We start from the raw sequence: 19,485 nt of genomic DNA on the forward strand, positions 1-19,485 counted from the left end.
TCACATAATACACACGTCCACTTCTGTCGTCATTCACCCAGCACACTGGTCACTTCACCGCCTCTGCTGCCATGGGCAGCATCAGACGGGTGGATTCTTTGACCCTAACCCCCATCACAGGCTGAGCTAATCCCTAGCTTCTGGTCAGTGAAGCCTTGTGACCACCCCTGCCAACAGCCACCTTGCACTCCGGAACTAACAGCACCAGCCATGGTGTACTGCAAAACAAACAGCTGCGCCTTGGATAGATACAGTAGCTCTAACCAATTCCACCCCAACATAGGTCCTTCCCCCCTCCCCAATTTTAAAAAATCCGCTTTACAAGACCGAGATGGCAATGTTGTTGGCCATACACCTCGAATATACAACGCGAAATGTAGATTTCTCTCTTTTATTTGATTTATTTTCGAAGACAGAAGAAATCAGGGCATATACGCGTTTTCAGATCGCTGAAGTATCGTTACTTTTTATGAAAATCCTACAACATTATTGCATAGGCTATATTTCCTGTAAGTATCCTCTCTTCAGGTAAAACAATCTCTTCTAATCAGCTTAATATCTGTTCTGTCCTGCATCACATATTAAACTAATTTCTGGCTCATGACGGAGTGCTAAGAACTACTTCTGTCTCAGGATGTCTCCTCACTTTCGAACTCGCTTAAAGTACCAAATGCTTCACACTTTTAAAGTCTCTTCTGATTTTATTATGATGGTCGTTTCTAACTGTGAAGGTGGAGGTTTGAAATTTCGTTAAAAGGTAGTACCCCAACAAAAGCCATTGCTTTCACACATCAGGCGGCACGTCATTATCAAATTGATAGGCTAATTGATTAAACTGATCATTCAGGGTACATTCAGCAGTCGGAGTATACTCGCTAGGTAGCTGAAATGGGAGTACCTGGAAGAAAGATGATGTTATTTATGATGAAAGCTATTCACAACCGACATTTTAAGCTTACCGCAGAAGGATTCTACCACTAGCAACATACATTTTGCTTAAGGATCGCGCTATTCAAATCACTATCACAATGACTATGTCACCCTGCATAAAAATGGTCTTTCTACAAGCACACAAAAGATCCACTCACGTTATCCATATTAAAAACTATATATGCCCTATAAATCCAGGTGCGGTATTGCTTCCGAATGAAGTAGACTTACACACAAATACTGCGACTTTGAACATAGACGTTGATCACGGGGTGTGTATTAAAAGACTGAAAGTGCGGGTGCACGTCGCCAGCGGTGTAATTTCGTAATAAAATCACCCGTATTACCGAATTTAGAAAATGATTCAGCTAAGAAATGTGCGATTAAGCCGATATTTGCAACTCGCTCTTGCCACTGGTAGATATTTTCTACACTAAGAAACAGTATTTGTAACACAGTCTATTTTGATACCATGTAGACTGTAACAAAGGTTCTGCGATATATCCACGGAGTTACAGGAAATGGAGGTTTGTTAATTGGGAATGATCACGTACAGCAGATGGTATGCTATGTGACATATCACTTAAAAATGCAATGCTAAATTGAGTTCAGAAGGAATGTACAAAATTCTATGATGAATACAATGGCGTTTCAGATATATAGTGTTAGGCTTTCTGCCAGAAATGCTGTCTACGATTTGGAATCAAGTCTCTCCATTCAACTGCATACTTGCGTTGGATCTCATGGAGATGTCGTTTAATAATTATATCCTCTAGCGAACCATATTCGTGGCACTCTCATGTCTTCAAATAAGTCACCTCTTTCGAACCTATGTGATAAGGACGCCATACAGCAAAACTCCAGTATGGTTTTAGACAGTCTCTCTGCATCTTGTAACTGTTCCTCAGGCTCTGCCCAACCCTCCCTGCAGCTTTGTCCATGTGATCATTCCGGTTTAAGTTGGAACTGAATGGAAGTAAGAGAGCGCTGATTCGAAGACCTTCTACATCCTGTAGAGAAACAGGGCGAGCTGAGTTAATGTGACAGGGCCACATTTTGACCACTTGGTGGAAATGAGAACATGTTGTCGTAGCTCCACCAACCGTGTACGATGTGTAAGGCCAGAGCCAAACAAAGCTTTCTCCTGCAACAGGAGGTAGTAGCAAAGACAGTAAAATCTCTTACAATGGTGTTTCTTATCTAGAAAATTAGAAAGACTCCACATCATATGGGAACCAGAACAAGGATGAGGAATTTGCTACTGCATTTCAGTGCATCTCCAAACTCCATACAGTTACTGCAGTCTGAAAGAGATCTGCATCTGTCAGGGTGTATTCATGTCTGTCACCCAAACATTGTCTCTATCCTTGTTATTTTGTACAATCGAAGAAGAAAAACTATAAACTACGCAAACTCTACTAACATCACCTGGTAGTAAACTCAGTAAGATATTACCACATCCCTTTACTATCATATATCGATAACAGATAACATCTGTGTGTTGGCATTGAGCATATGTGGCGATCCTATTAAATGTACAGGTTTTGATCCACTGGAGCAGGCGGCCAATAATCAAAGTCGCTTGCACAGACCAGTTTGAAGTTTCGTCACCTGTACTGTAGGAGGTCCGTATCCTGGAAACTAACAATGACAAGAGACTCTGTGGTTCTTTCATAAGCAACTTGATACATTGTTTTTTTCTGCTTTAACACACCCAAGCGGTGGATGACTACAGCTTTGTAAACCACCATACATTTTATTTTTCCACGACTTCAGGTGCTAAACTGACATTAACATCTTTCAGTCCATTGCCACTCTCAGAAAGCTAGACATCACAAGGTGTAATGTATGCTGTTCGTACAACACACAGGATGATTGAATTAAAACAAAGAGATAGTATTTCTTATTGACAAAAATGTGGAATACATCACAATGTATGGAAACTGGAAGATTTTGCAGCATTCTAGAGTGTTTCCAAACAGCTGCCTGAAAGTGATGAATTGTACATTTAATCTCATATTTCACAGTGACTGGGTAGCAGACGTGCAGCTGTCCCATTTTTAAGAGGCCAAGACCATTGATTCCTTACGTTGCATCCACGTAAGCGACCGCTGCTTCGGATCTGGTCTTCCCTGGAAGGTGTTGCTCCCACCAAGGCTCTCTCTATCTCAACCAAGTGGTGTCAGATAATCATTATACGGTAATCAACAGTGTGGCAGTGGATGGATGGGATCGAGAAGACAATGTCAATGTACTCTAATAGGCACCACAGTTGATAGTGCGATGAATTTTAACAATTTCACGTTTTTTCCTAATTTCAGTCCCGACCAACAATATGGTAACATGCTTCCCAATTTCTTTATCTTCGCTAAACCACCTCTCCACTGCTTTGCATGTACCATATACTAGATAGCGAATGTATAAAGGTGACTATGCAGTAAGTCCATTCATGGTTAATCATCAAACATATACAACAAAGTATACCAGAGAGCATTCTATAACGATGTAGTTAGGTTATGTACATATTTCTAGCTTTTCGGTCATAGTGCATAATTTATGATTACAATTGCCCATCTTTCATAGAGTATTCTCACATTCTTAGGATGAAGCTGGAGTCTGAAAGACCTCCCCACATTGTCTTTGACCAACTCTCCATACAACATTGTCTCAAATTTAATTTTCAGCTGACCAGAAGTAGAAGGGTACTATACCCACTTCAGTTCAAGCCTCATGAAGGAACGGAAGAGCAGAGTCCGTGACTGCTGTTCAGCAAAAACTGTTCCACACCAGTCTTATATGTGACACCCATCCAAGTGCACAAGATATCTCCACAAGTGCACTTGTCGATGAGGTCAGCACCCCATATCAGTGTATAATAGATATGAGACTGTTGTGATGATATAACAGATGATTGAGAAGAAAGATGTGGAATTTGAAACATTTTACACAAATCAACTGTGCTCTCAATTGTGAAGCATTGTTCCAGTGTTTGGTATCCATACAAAGTTGATATCTGAAATGATTATGGAACATAAACACATTCCAAGGCTACATGATCTGTACTTATACATTCTTCAACACTAGAGTGTGTAGTTTTCGAGTTATTAGTCGTGTGGAATGCGGCACTGTTAATATGCCAGTGTAAGAAATATATTTGCAGCACATGACATACATTCTTTCTGCAGGTTTCTCTACACTAAACTATGGTGACAAACTGTAAAGTGAAAAAACTACTACCTTGCGCACCAAAGATAACCTCGATTCCTTGTACCACAAACACATAGGTTTCCAGAGGTGTATGACACCTGCTGTTTAGAGAGTTCAAGTCTGATTACAATTTGAAGATTATGATATATTCACAGCAGTCCTATAAAATGATCGTCAGCAGTCGAAAATGCATATGAAGTAACAGTGACATCTTACGAAGGAAATAAACATCATGGCCATTAGCCAGAGGAGATGTAACATTCATATCACAGTTTACCACAGCCCCTGATAACCTTCCTCTTGCACACAGAAGTCATGGTCTGAAGTTAGGTTGTATTGCTCATGTGCAGGATAATATTGCTGTTTCGCCTTGACACCACATCTCTAAAATGCCTAATCTTTCCACTATAAAAGGTGTGTATTTTTAGCATCAGTCTACTCTCCTCCTCCACAACAAGTAATTTTATTGATTTCGCTCAGCACTCATTTCATGTTTTTTTTTATTTTATGTATTCTCAGTCAGTTTCCGTAATTCTCCTAGGTTTTCGCAATTTTACACATATCATCGAATTTCCCTCAATTTTTACGTACTTCACATCAATTTCTCTTGATTATCCCAGGTTGTCCTCGAATTTTACCAATTTTATGTCATTTATCATATTTTTTCCACGGTTTTCCATATGTATATGGTCATATTGCTGACATAGCCATGCGCTGTTTGATTTGCTGTGAGCGTATTTGCGCACCAGCCTACTAAAAATCCTAAGACTTATCCTCCCCCTGATGACCCACATGCATGCATTTTGGATAGGCCAATTATGAAAAGTATACCAACAGCTGTTTCGTACCTATAAGAAACTGAAGACTAGATTTGTGTCCAAGATGTGACAGAGAAAAGGAGTACTTCACGTACACTCTTTGACATAAAACTTAACCGGCACCTGGCCGCTTCAGAGGCTAAGTCCGCGCCGACCGCGACATGGGACAAATAAACTGACCAACTCGCTAATTCTCCAAGTCCGGCTATCTGCACAATATGGCAACACTGTAGACTGCAGCACTTCGTGCAGGAAGTCTTGTGTGTCATGCTAGAGAAAACGTAGACTGTATACGCCCGTGGTCTAGCGGTAGCATGCGTTCTTCTTGTCTACAATGTTTGTGGATCGAGACCAGCTGGCGCAAAAGATATTTATAGTCTCTTCTGTCTGAATGCTGAAGACGTGAATTTAATGGTAGCGCAGATTCAATCTGTTTCACTTTCCGTGTCACCGATAGCAAAATTTTATCCAGTAACCAGGCAGATTTCTCGCAGACTGTTCTCCTCTGGGCGCCGTATGCGGCAAAGCTCCGGGATCCACTTGTCCGCTACTGGCAGCGGCCGTGGCGACAGCGGCGGCCCTGAACTCCTCCGTTCTTTATCGAAAGCGCCTGCTACCGCTCATCGCTTTAGATAATTTAAAACGCTTTATTATTATTAAATGTTGCTCCACAGGAAATTTCTACGATTTCCATTCACGCTCGAAAGCAACGGAGATTACTGTATTCCATTAATCAGCAAGAGATGACTACAGACCAAAATTAATTTTATAGACTGGGACGAAATTAAACCACCTCACTACATTCGATGAATTTATAAATGCTTCATACCTCGTTTCTTTTTCTTTCAAAGTCAGTTATTTGTGCAACTTCTGGCCAGTATTCGGATGTTTTCGTCAAGGCAGAGTGAGCGTCTGTGATGTAAAGTGTATTAGAGTTTCTGTTACATTCCTTGTGGTAAGTCTGTGCGATAAGATGTGTGAATACCTTGCAATGCATGCACTGTAGCAGTGCAGGAACACTGCACATTTGGAGTTCCATGTATGGATTCATAAAGTATTTAACGTTGATCGGAAGTGATAGTTAAGGTTATCAGGTTCAAACCAGAAAAAGTTATCGTTTTTGTCGTTTCAGAGAACGAAAAGGAATTGCAAACGCCGGTGTCAGAAAACCCCTACAGTTAAATGCTACTGCAAAAATTTAGAAGAGAGGAAGTATACTAATCAACAAGTTCACTTCATAAACAACCTCCATGACACATTAGGCCTATATGATGAACATACCTGAAATTCGTATCGTCGACAGTCGGTTTGAATCTTTTCAGAAACTAGTTTACAGGGAAGCACCTTGGCAGTTGCAAAGCAGTCATCCGTGATATTAAAATAATTTACTAATTCGAAATTGCACGAAGATTTGTGTGTAAAGGCATTTTTCAGCTTTCGTATAAGGAATTTTCACTAGCAGTTTGCAACTCCATTAATTAAAATGGGAAATAAAAGGTTGTGTTCTGCAGCTTTCACCGACATTGGGACTGCCACCTCATATAGCACGAGCATCGAAAAACGTAAAGGAACCACTCAACTAACGACACACGAGCAGCAAGAGGCGGCCTATAGTCATTGAGATGTTGACTGAGCCTGAAAAAGTAACATTAAAAACACAAACAGGTGTTACTTATGTGAAGAACGCCGTTCTTGGGGTCCAGAAATTAAATATACTTTCTAAGTGTCTCATCTTACAGTGGATTATATCGTAAGAGCGTTAGATGCGAAAAACGAATGCCAAGTGAATTTAGCGAGGTAATGCCGGGTTCAAATTATGGCTGTGAGCACTATGGGACTTATCTGTTGTGGTCATCAGTCCCCTAGAACTTAGAACTACTTAAACCGAACTAACCTAAGGACATGACACACATCCATGCCCGAGGCAGGATTCGAACCTGCGACCGCGGTTCAAGACTGTAGCGCCTAGAACCGCACGGCCACTCCGGCCAATGCCGGGCTACACCCGGAAGTGAATGCACTATCACAGTGTTGACAAATACTTTACTACAACGCTGCCAATTTTCAGCTCTCTTACGAGGCAGCTCTTCAGCGAAATGCTTGTCGTGATTGTCCGATACGGTTCTTCAGATGGGAGACGTGCGTGAACGTTTGGTTTTTACGCGGCGTTCTCCCCTGATAGTTTCTGACGTCGCCTTGTGGGCTATGTATACATTTGACGCATTCAATAATCATTAATCCAGAATGATACAAGTTTCAGCTTCCGGCGGGGAAGAAGACTGCTGTCGCCGACGTTATATCATTGTAAAGTAGGGAAAGGAAAACGGATGATTCAGTGTTTCTCATTCAGCATAAACCATGTGAAATAACTTTCCGTAACGTTGATAATCTTCTCAAAATGCAGACGAAGTAAAAATACATCAAAATCTTATTTGAACTGAATATAATGTAAGATATCAAACACTTTGCACCTCGATGTCGAATGTGTAGACGTGCAGTCTTTTGCAGCATAGATATAGAATGTCATGATTACTACGAGAATGAAGAGATATGTTGGTAGGGATGGAAGCAAGAAGAGACACAGTCAACAAATATTCGATTCTTCATGGCATTCATTTCATTTGAGATTTAAGAAGTAGTAAAGCGGGATATTACCTTCGTTAACACGAAAGATATGCCGTACATACGGATAACGAGGAAGTCTGCGTCTTCATACGTTTCCTCCTTGAAATCTGTATGCTCTATTATATACTAAGTAGCCTGATCATTGTTTCCATAATGTTATCCTCTTGTTTGGCCCCTACACCATCAATAGATTCGAAATGCATGTCTCTGAATGAAAGTAGTTGTTCGAACCCTTCCTGCGTTTTTTTTTTTGTGCTTTTTTTGCTTGGAATTCATGAAGCAGACCCCCGCTCCCTAGAGGGTTAGGTCTCGAAACTAAACCGTTTTTTATCCACTGGCATAATGTATTCAGACAGAATCAGCACAAGACTATCAAACAAAGCCTTCCATTTACAGTTGCAACACACTGACCAACAGTGGACCCAAGGGTAAGTCACGGTCATGGTCCGAAATTAGCAGCTCTCTGCTACTGTGGCAAATTCCGTACTGCATTTTCGATCCCGCAGCACCAGTTTATCTGGTAACACTGTGTTAAATCAACAGGAGTAGTTGCAGAGTTGTGCCAGCGTATCTGTCCTCCCACTGTCAACTTAATGTGTCTCACTTCTCCTGTAGCGTTGATCACGAGGTGCCGAAGTAAAGGACTGTATTCTGCATGACCTAACATTCAGTATTCCCTTCTTCCATAGCCACTCTTCATGTGCATAGATACCAAATAGGGATGTGAAAACTCTTGCAAGTGAGAGAATGACAATAATAATCGTAATAAGAACGAGCAAATACTGAGTTAAGTTTAATGCAATGCAGAACGAGAATGGTTCTGAAAATAAGAATCTATAAAAATAGGTTGATGTTGAGTTGGCACAATGCAGATATCTTCTTATGATTTCATTACTGAATTTAGTTCTGGATGTTTGCAGAGAAACAGGAAATTTCGGTACTTCTCGCTAGTGTAATATAATGTGAAACAGCAACTACCCTTTCCTTAGAACACGACTCAAGCAAGTCCCCAAGTAGCTACCATGGCATTGCTGCATTCTGCTCCCTGACATTGCTCTGATGACGTTTAATGCAGATAGTTCCGATTATGAAATACAAATCGTATTGCAGTTTAGTTCCTAGGATCGTAACATTAAATTTCCGATGTAAATGGCACTTGAAGGTGACGACTATCCAGATTACTCGTCAATGTAAAAAGACAATATTATGGGAATTGAACATTGTTCCACGGCACCAATGCTGAAATAGAGTGAATGACTACAGGCGTGCCCAACACTTTCAAAAGGTCTGCCAAGTACCAAAGACAGTAGGAAAGTGAAGAAAGCATTGGACAGATCAGAAAGGCCTCACTGCTATCCACAGCCTGTTTCTGTCAGCCCTAGTGGAGCTGAGCTGCCAGACGCCAACCCCATAGCACACTACACCACTGAAATCTGCGAATGAACTGTGTACTTATACTGATCAGCTTACGTGAAATTTGTTATACATCACTAGAATATCAGGTGTTATTATGGATAATAGTTCAACACATCGAAATCATTTGGTGGATTCACAAAGAAAAATGTAATGTGAGACTACTGAAGAAGAAAGGATACAATGGGAAAATGCACTGATGTGCATTTTCATGCGTTTTTATGTTCATTGCTGCCATAGTTAATACATCAATAATAACCTCGTTTATTGCTTCAGTAAATGTGAACTTCCTGTCTGACACCGAGATGATGTACACAACACAAATTCGTGTCACTGACAGTTAATTCTTATCTCTTCAGGGACTTAATTTTGTTTTGTTGTTGACGTAAATTGTTATTCGCGAAGAATACTACTGTCGCAAATCCTGAGAGTTTCCAGAACACATATGAAACGGAGGGCTAAGAATAGTCTCTTAGTTGTGATCTTTTGAATAGGAGTTGCCACACGGGCTGGGGCGCTGTGTCACAGATTTCGCGGCCGCTTCCGCCGAATGTTCTAGTCCTCCCGCGGGCATGGATGTGTGTGTTGTCCTTAGAATAAGTTAGTTAGTGTAAGTAGTTTCTACTTCTATGGACTGATGACCCTAGCAGTTTGGTCCCTTAGGCATTAGAACTTAAAGAGCAGTAGCGGAAGGAATTGATAAGACAAAGCTTTTGCAGAGAAACTAGAACTAATGAAAAAACCAGCTCTAATTAGGTAAATTGAGCACTTTATTGTAGCAGTGCTTCGTTCTCACAGTAGTAAATACTGCCCTTACCATAATCGTAGCTGACTTATACAACTCGTAACGTAAAACATGGGAGTACAGCCACCTCTTGCATGAAGCGACCGTTTTGAACTGAAATACGTTTTCTAACTCAGAACCACTCCTTCTGTGGTAATTATTCACAACATTTAATCGACATGACAAGAAAATATTAAATGGATGTAGCAGATAAAAGACAGTGCCACAGCCGCAAATCATTCTCATACCAACACAGTTGCCAAATAAGGCGTACGACGTTGTGAGTTCTTGACTACGTTAGTGGCAAGAAGATTCCATTTTATTAGCAGGAATTCTTCTCGAACGGATAGGGATACAATGCAATCCGAATGACAGATATGGCTGTATGCCTACATGTCTAAAAAGAGCAGAAAACCCAAGTGTTAGCCCTTTGAGTAATATTCCCACGTCTGTGACTCGTATCATGGTTAAAGCTCATTTATTACCACTGTTCATGCTTACCGACTATTACCTACATCATCAAATAACAGCAGGAACGGAGAGAAATACTTTCGGAGTAGACGCCTTGATATTTGAATTCATTTTCGGATGTAGCAGGTTTTCATTTTCAATAAAGCTATTGTTTCTATTTCCAGACAACATTTCATATCCTCCTTACTTCTGCTGCAGCAGGTATTTTGCTGTCTTCATGGGAAACCACGCCTACGACTACCATCGTCTCATTTCCTCTGTATAGCCTTACTTAATTTTACTACTGTTCATTACCCTTTTATTAAAGGCTATACACCAAGGAAAGAGAAATAACATCTACATGTAATGTTTACCGTGATGCAATCAGGAAATTGTGATTATAAAAGCGCTCAGAACAGCTGAAAGAGCCTTTCAATTTGCAGCACACTCCAGACCGAATGAAAGAAAATAATGTTAAGACGACCAAGTTGACCATAGGCAGTGTGGGGAGGGTTTGATGTAGTCCCGCGATGTTAGACCAGTTTCCCTCGAATTTAGTTCCTGATAGACCAAAATGTGATCTTGATACAAAAGCATCAGTGTACTCACATGGGAACTACTTCCAACGTGTAATTGACAGAATACCTGGTCACGTTAGGTAGCGTTTCGCTTGCGGCCATCACTAATTTTAATTTCAGTCCATTCCTTGATGACACACTGAAATGTTTTCGAACTTTTCTCATTGATTCCTACCTTAGAGATTTCTTAAAGCGCTATATCGTTTGTTAGTCACACCGTAAGTTAGACAACCATAAAGCTCTGACATTATGTAGAGCATCAAATCATTTGAGCAGTGGTTCGAAAATACAAAAGACCACTTCTGAAGAAGGACCTGCTGGCAACAAGCCTGGAATACAACACTGTGGGCAGTAACAAATCCCATGTTTTACGTCACACGATGCAGAAGTTATTTATATGCTTTTTGAAAAACTCATTTCATGAATGCTTTCGAGTCTGGTAGCGTATGGGAAGGGTACTTTCGTGATGATAAAAAGCTGGGTAACACAGATTTCACTCGTTTCGTTGGATTTGAGAATGGGAGTCAGTTTTTGGGTAGTCGAGTGATGTGATCATGGTCAAGACCGACTGCTATTTCTACATCACAGTGGCTGCCGCAGCGTGACTGCACACACTGCTCATCACGTCACCTGCTGCTAGTGGCAGTGACAAGAGGGCGCAGTGTTTTTTCAACATGTTACTCAAGTAATAAGTCAAATGGATTACATGAATATTATAAGTGGGACAGGAACCTTAATTTAGCTTTTATTGTTTATTTGTGGTCTGACTTAAATGAACAACAGCATCCTTTAATATCTTGACTAATGATTGTCGTTTCATTCTTAATAGTGATTCTTGACAAAGCACTTTAACGAAGTTTATATTTTTGTGTGTCAGATAACTGAAAAGCGATATTCTTTTATTTTGTTAGTTTTCGTTTCTCCACTGAGAAGTGAAGGGTGCTCTTTATAAATTCACAAGGGCGACAGTCACAATGCAGTCGCAGTGGAATCGAGGGAGTAGGGAGCGTGTCGTTGCAAAGATTGAGCATGGCAACTACTCGGCATCAGAAGCTGGCGAAAAGTGTGGAGTACCGGCAATAACAGCTAGACACTGGTGGAAAGAATACAAGCAAAGGCGCTATAACGAGCGGAAAAGAGGAAGTGGCCGAGGGACCACGAAAAATTCCCATAATATTGTCTTTTTATATTGACGAGTAATATGAATAGTCTTCAAATCGCAAATTTAATATTATGATCCTAGGAACTACCCTGCAATAACATTTGTATTACATAATCGGAACTAGCTGCATTAAACGTCATCAGAGCAATGTCAGGGAACAGAATGCAGCAATGCCATGGTAGCTACTTGGGGACTTGCTAAGGAAAGGGTAGTTGCTGGTTCACATTATATTACACTAGCGAGAAGTACCGAAATTTCCTGTTTCTCTGCAAACATCCAGAACTAAATTCAGTAATGGAATCATAAGAAGATATCTGCATTGTGCCAACTCAACATCAACCTATTTCTATAGATTTTTATTTTCAGAACCATTCTCGTTCTGCATTGCAATAAACTTCACTCAGTATTTGCTCGTTCTTATTACGATTATTATTGTCATTCTCTCACTCGCAAGAGTTTTCACATCCCTATTTGGTATCTATGCACATGAAGAGTGGCTATGGAAGAAAGGAATACTGAATGTTAGGTCATGCAGAATACAGTCCTTTACTTCGGCACCTCGTGATCAACGCTACAGGAGAAGTGAGACACATTAAGTTGACAGTGGGAGGACAGATACGCTGGAACAACTCTGCAACTACTCCTGTTGATTTAACACAGTGTTACCAGATAAACTGGTGCTGCGGGATCGAAAATGCAGTACGGAATTTGCCACAGTAGCAGAGAGCTGCTATTTCGGACCATGACCGTGACTTACCCTTGGGTCCACTGTTGGTCAGTGTGTTGCAACTGTAAATGGAAGGCTTTGTTTGATAGTCTTGTGCTGATTCTGTCTGAATACATTATGCCAGTGGATAAAAAACGGTTTAGTTTCGAGACCTAACCCTCGAGGGGGCGGGGGTCTGCTTCATGAATTCCAACCAAAAAAAGCACAAAAAACAACGCAGGAAGGGTTCGAACAACTACTTTCATTCAGAGACATGCATTTCGAATCTATTGATGGTGTAGGGGCCAAACAAGAGGATAACATTATGGAAACAACGATCAGGCTACTTAGTATATAATAGAGCATACAGATTTCAAGGAGGAAACGTATGAAGACGCAGACTTCCTCGTTATCCGTATGTGCGGCATATCTTTCGTGTTAACGAAGGTAATATCCCGCTTTACTACTTCTTAAATCTCAAATGAAATGAATGCCACGAAGAATCGAATATTTGTTGACTGTGTCTCTTCTTGCTTCCATCCCTACCGACATATCTCTTCATTCTCGTAGTAATCATGACATTCTATATCTATGCTGCAAAAGATTGCACGTCTACACATTCGACGTCGAGGTGCAAAGTGTTTGATATCTTACATTATATTCAATTCAAATAAGATTTCGATGTATTTTTACTTCGTCTGCATTTTGAGAAGATTATCAACGTTACGGAAAGTTATTTCACATGGTTTATGCTGAATGAGAAACACTGAATCATCCGCTTTCATTTCCCTACTTTGAAATGATATAACGTCGGCGACAACAGTCTTCTTCCCCGCCGGAAGCTGAAACTTGTATCATTCTGGATTAATGATTATTGAATGCGTCAAATGTATACATAGCCCACAAGGCGACGTCAGAAACTATCAGGGGAGAACGCCGCGTAAAAACCAAACGTTCGCGCACGTCTCCCATCTGAAGAACCGTATCGGACAATCACGACAAGCATTTCGCTGAAGAGCTGCCTCGTAAGAGAGCTGAAAATTGACAGCGTCGTAGTAAAGTATTTGTCAACACTGTGATAGTGCATTCACTTCCGGGTGTAGCCCGGCATTGGCCGGAGTGGCCGTGCGGTTCTAGGCGCTACAGTCTGGAACCGCGGTCGCAGGATCGAATCCTGCCTCGGGCGTGGATGTGTGTCATGTCCTTAGGTTAGTTCGGTTTAAGTTGTTCTAAGTTCTAGGGGACTGATGACCACAGCAGATAAGTCCCATAGTGCTCACAGCCATAATTTGAACCCGGCATTACCTCGCTAAATTCACTTGGCATTCGTTTTTCACATCTAAGGCTCTTACGATATAATCCACTGTAAGATGAGACACTTAGAAAGTATATTTAATTTCTGGACCCCAAGAACGGCGTTCTTCACATAAGTAACACCTGTTTGTGTTTTTAATGTTACGTTTTGAGGCTCAGTCAACATCTCAATGACTATAGGCCGCCTCTTGCCGCTCGTGTGTCGTTAGCTGAGTGGTTCCTTTACGTTTTGCGATGCTCGTGCTATATGAGGTGGCAGTCCCAATGTCGGTGAAAGCTGCAGAACACAGCCTTTTATTTCCCATTTTAATTAATGGAGTTGCAAACTGCTAGTGAAAATTCCTTATACGAAAGCTGAAGAATGCCTTTACACACAAATCTTCGTGCAATTTCGAATTAGTAAATTATTTCAATATCACGAATGACTGCTTTGCAAATGCCAAGGTGCTTCCCTGTAAACTAGTTTCTGAAAAGATTCAAACCGACTGTCGACGATACGAATTTGAGCTATGTTCATCATATAGGTCTAATGTGTCATGGAGGTTGTTTATGAAGTGAACTTGTTGATTAATATACTTCCTCTCCTCTAAATTTTTGCAGTCGGATTTAACTGTAGGGGTTTTCTGACACCGGCGTTTGCAATTCCTTTTCGTTCTCTGAAACGACAAAAACGATAACTTTTTCTGGTTTGAACCTAATGACCTTAACTATCACTTCCGATCAACGTTAAATACTTTATGAACCCATACATGGAACTCCAAATGTGCAGTGTTCCTGCACTGCTACAGTGCATGCACTGCAAGGTATTCACACAGTTTATCGCACAGACTTACCACAGGGAATGTAACAAAAACTGTAATACACTTCACACCACAGACGCTCACTCTGCCTTGACGAAAGCATCCGAATACTGGCCAGAAGTTGCACAAATAACTGACTTTGAAAGAAAAAGAAACGAGGCATGAAGCATTGATAAATTCATCGAATGTAGTGAGGTGGTTTAATTTCGTCCCAGGCTATAAAATTAATTTTGGTCCATAGTCATCTCTTGCTCTTCGAGCGTGAATGGAAATCGTAGAAATTTCCTGTGGAGCAACATTTAATAATAATAAAGCGTTTTAAATTATCTAAAGCAATGAGCGGTAGCAGGCGCTTTCGATAAAGGACGGAGGAGTTCAGGGCCGCCGCTGTCGCCACGGCCGCTGCCAGTAGCCGACAAGTGGATCCCGGAGCTTTGCCGCATACGGCGTCCAGAGGAGAACAGTCTGCGAGAAATCTGCCTGGTTACTGGATAAAATTTTGCTATCGGTGACACGGAAAGTGAAATAGATTGAATCTGCGCTACCATTAAATTCACGTCTTCAGCATTCAGACAGAAGAGACTATAAATATCTTTTGCGCCAGCTGGTCTCGATCCACAAACATTGTAGACAAAAAGAACGCTTGCTACCACTAGACCACGAGCGTATACAGTCTGCGTTTTCTCTAGCATGGCACAAGACTTCCTGCACGAAGTGCTGCAGTCTACAGTGTTGCCATATTGTGCAGATAGCCGGACTTGGAGAATTAGCGAGTTGGTCAGTTTATTTGTCCCATGTCGCGGTCGGCACGGACTTAGCCTCTGTAGCGGCTAGCCGCCGGTCGAGTTTTATGTCAAAGAGTGTAGATTTAGAAGAAGATGTTGAAATATGTTTTCCATCAATCAACATGACACACCCCACACGTGTTGGAATCTCTCTGCTGACAGTGGTATTGAAACATTTGCTTTTAACGACTGTAGGTAGATAGCGGTCTAAGTCTCATACGGGTCACACAACTGTATGCAAGTCGATCGCATGTTATGCCACGCAACCGATGCACTCCAAGAGAATAAAAGAAAAATAATGGTTAAATGCGTGATAAATTACCTGCAGCAACATTCCCTCTGTATAGAATGCATCATTACTCCACCATTAAATCATACCTCGTTACAACTCCTTTCAACCGTTCACTCCATTTATTTTCTATCATTCTTTAGCGTAGATCCATGTCAATTTACCGGCAAATGTATCTCTTTTCCAGGAAAGCATCAAAAACAGCAGTCAACTTGCATGTTTCACTATTATCTCAATAGACATACAATAGAACGTGGTTAAAAAACTAAACAGCAACTGTTCAGTAAGTTATTTGTTAGCTGGCAACGGATGGTTGTGATTGGTGGATTGTCTACATCTACATCTACATGGATACTCTGCAAATCACATTTAAGTATCTCGCAGAGGGTTCATCGAACCTCCTTCACAATTCTCTATTATTCCAATCTTGTATAGCGATCGGAAAAAAGGAACACCTACATCTTTCCGTACGAGCTCTGATTTCCCTTATTTTATCATTGTGATCGTTCCTCCCTATGTAGGTCGGTGGCAACAAAATATTTTGCATTCGGAGGAGAAAGTTGGTGATTGGAATTTCGTGAGAAGATTACGTCGCAACGAGAAACGCATTTCCTTAAATGATTTCCAGCCCGAATCCCGTATCATTGCTGTGACACTCTCTCCGATATTTCTCGATATTACAAAACGTGCTGCCTTTCTTTGACCTTTTTCGCTATACTTCGTCAGTCCTATTTTGTAGGGATCCCACACAGCGCAGCAGTATTCTAAAAGAGGATGGACAAGCGTAGTGTAGGCAGTCTCCTTACTAGGTCAGTTACATTTTAGAAGTGTCCTGCCAATAAAACACAGTCTTTGGTTAGCCTTCCCCACAACATTTTTTGTGTGTTCCTCCCAGTTTAAGTTGTTCGTAATTGTAATACCTAGGTATTTAGTTGAATTTACGGCTTTTAGATTAGACTTATTTATCGTATAACCGAAGTTTAACGAGTTCCTTTTAGCACTCATATGGATGACCTCACACTGTTCGTTATTTAGGGCCAACTGCCACTTTTCGCACCATTCGGATATTTTTTCTAACTCGTTCTGCAGTTTGTTTTGATCTTCTGATGACTTTATGAGTCGACAAACACAGCGTCATCTGCAAACAGCCGAAGACGGCTGCTCAGATTGTCACCCAAATCGTTTATATACACTCCTGGAAATTGAAATAAGAACACCGTGAATTCATTGTCCCAGGAAGGGGAAACTTTATTGACACATTCCTGGGGTCAGATACATCACATGATCACACTGACAGAACCACAGGCACATAGACACAGGCAACAGAGCATGCACAATGTCGGCACTAGTACAGTGTATATCCACCTTTCGCAGCAATGCAGGCTGCTATTCTCCCATGGAGACGATCGTAGAGATGCTGGATGTAGTCCTGTGGAACGGCTTGCCATGCCATTTCCACCTGGCGCCTCAGTTGGACCAGCGTTCGTGCTGGACGTGCAGACCGCGTGAGACGACGCTTCATCCAGTCCCAAACATGCTCAATGGGGGACAGATCCGGAGATCTTGCTGGCCAGGGTAGTTGACTTACACCTTCTAGAGCACGTTGGGTGGCACGGGATACATGCGGACGTGCATTGTCCTGTTGGAACAGCAAGTTCCCTAGCCGGTCTAGGAATGGTAGAACGATGGGTTCGATGACGGTTTGGATGTACCGTGCACTATTCAGTGTCCCCTCGACGATCACCAGTGGTGTACGGCCAGTGTAGGAGATCGCTCCCCACACCATGATGCCGGGTGTTGGCCCTGTGTGCCTCGGTCGTATGCAGTCCTGATTGTGGCGCTCACCTGCACGGCGCCAAACACGCATACGACCATCATTGGCACCAAGGCAGAAGCGACTCTCATCGCTGAAGACGACACGTCTCCATTCGTCCCTCCATTCACGCCTGTCGCGACACCACTGGAGGCGGGCTGCACGATGTTGGGGCGTGAGCGGAAGACGGCCTAACGGTGTGCGGGACCGTAGCCCAGCTTCATGGAGACGGTTGCGAATGGTCCTCGCTAATACCCCAGGAGCAACAGTGTCCCTAATTTGCTGGGAAGTGGCGGTACGGTCCCCTACGGCACTGCGTAGGATCCTACGGTCTTGGCGTGCATCCGTGCGTCGCTGCGGTCCGGTCCCAGGTCGACGGGCACGTGCACCTTCCGCCGACCACTGGCGACAACATCGATGTACTGTGGAGACCTCACGCCCCACATGTTGAGCAATTCGGCGGTACGTCCACCCGGCCTCTCGCATACCCACTATACGCCCTCGCTCAAAGTCCATCAACTGCACATACGGTTCACGTCCACGCTGTCACGGCATGCTACCAGTGTTGAAGACTGCGATGGAGCTCCGTATGCCACGGCAAACTGGCTGACACTGACGGCGGCGGTGCACAAATGCTGCGCAGCTAGCGCCATTCGACGGCCAACACCGCGGTTCCTGGTGTGTCCGCTGTGCCGTGGGTGTGATCATTGCTTGTACAGCCCTCTCGCAGTGTCCGGAGCAAGTATGGTGGGTCTGACACACCGGTGTCAATGTGTTCTTTTTTCCATTTCCAGGAGTGTATTATTAATTTGGAATGAGTGGAGATTGTCTCTCAGGAAGGTGTCAAGTGATTGTACAGAGAAGTACATTGTAAATACTTATTGTTAGGGTTTAAAACACTTACATAGTCTTGCACAGGGTGAAACACGGGATCCAAGATGTAGTTGTATACTGCAGTCATCGCAGCTCGTAACACAACGCTCTTTAAAAGTCTTTAAGACGGTTGCTGATGTCTTTGGGGTCACACCTGGGATTGTGATCGGACATATATAAATTGATTGCTCTACATTTAGTGGTCATCCAAGTTAAAGATTCTATTCCAAACGTCTTATTTCTGTCGACCAAAAATGACTGTTTCCCTGGTTCCTGGTGCTTCCATGTCCACTTTTCCCGTATTCCTCTTGCTGTCGCATACTCATTCCCATGTACAAAAATTTTCCTGCACCAAGCGGGAGATATGCAAGTAATCCCTCAGTCCCCCTCAATTCCCCCCCCTCCCCTCCCATTTTGACGTATTTTCCCTGAATTTATACTTACTTTCCGCCATTTTTCGTGATTTTATGGATTTTATGTCACTTCTGGCGATGCGATCATTACATCACTTCTCGCCACGTATTCTAAAATTGCTTGTAGATGTAGTTCAGTTGTTAGTACCTAGCGCAAATGTACTAGGGTAGTTCAATAAGTAATGCCCCACATTTTTTTAAAAAGCCATTAACATACATAGACAAACGTCCTTGCTGGTGCTTCACATTTGATGTTTTTTCTGTGCGCCGGGAAGTTTCGAACAGTTCTGGCAGATGGTAGAGCCATAGTACAGCGTCAAAATGGCGTCTACACACGACTCCCCTTACAAGCAATTTGCTGTTATTGAGTTCTTGTGTGCAGAAAAAGAAACGGTGGTGAACATACAAAAACATTTGTGTGCAGTATATGGCGATGCTGCAGTTGATAGGCATACAGTTGGACGATGGGTAAAGAAAGTTACAGCCTCAGGAAAACAGAGCTCCATGATCAGCCACACGCGGGAC

The 19,485-nt window shown here is 42.2% G+C and overlaps 1 protein-coding gene across 5 annotated transcripts in view; it reads left to right on the forward strand.

Moving 5' to 3' along the window:
* LOC124614045 (juvenile hormone esterase-like) overlaps nucleotides 1–19,485 on the forward strand; it is a 496,653-nt gene that overhangs the window by 32,979 nt on the left and 444,189 nt on the right. The gene's annotated exons all lie outside the window — the stretch shown is intronic.

Source organism: Schistocerca americana, chromosome 4 (assembly GCF_021461395.2).
Source record: "Schistocerca americana isolate TAMUIC-IGC-003095 chromosome 4, iqSchAmer2.1, whole genome shotgun sequence".
NCBI lineage: Eukaryota > Metazoa > Arthropoda > Insecta > Orthoptera > Acrididae > Schistocerca > Schistocerca americana.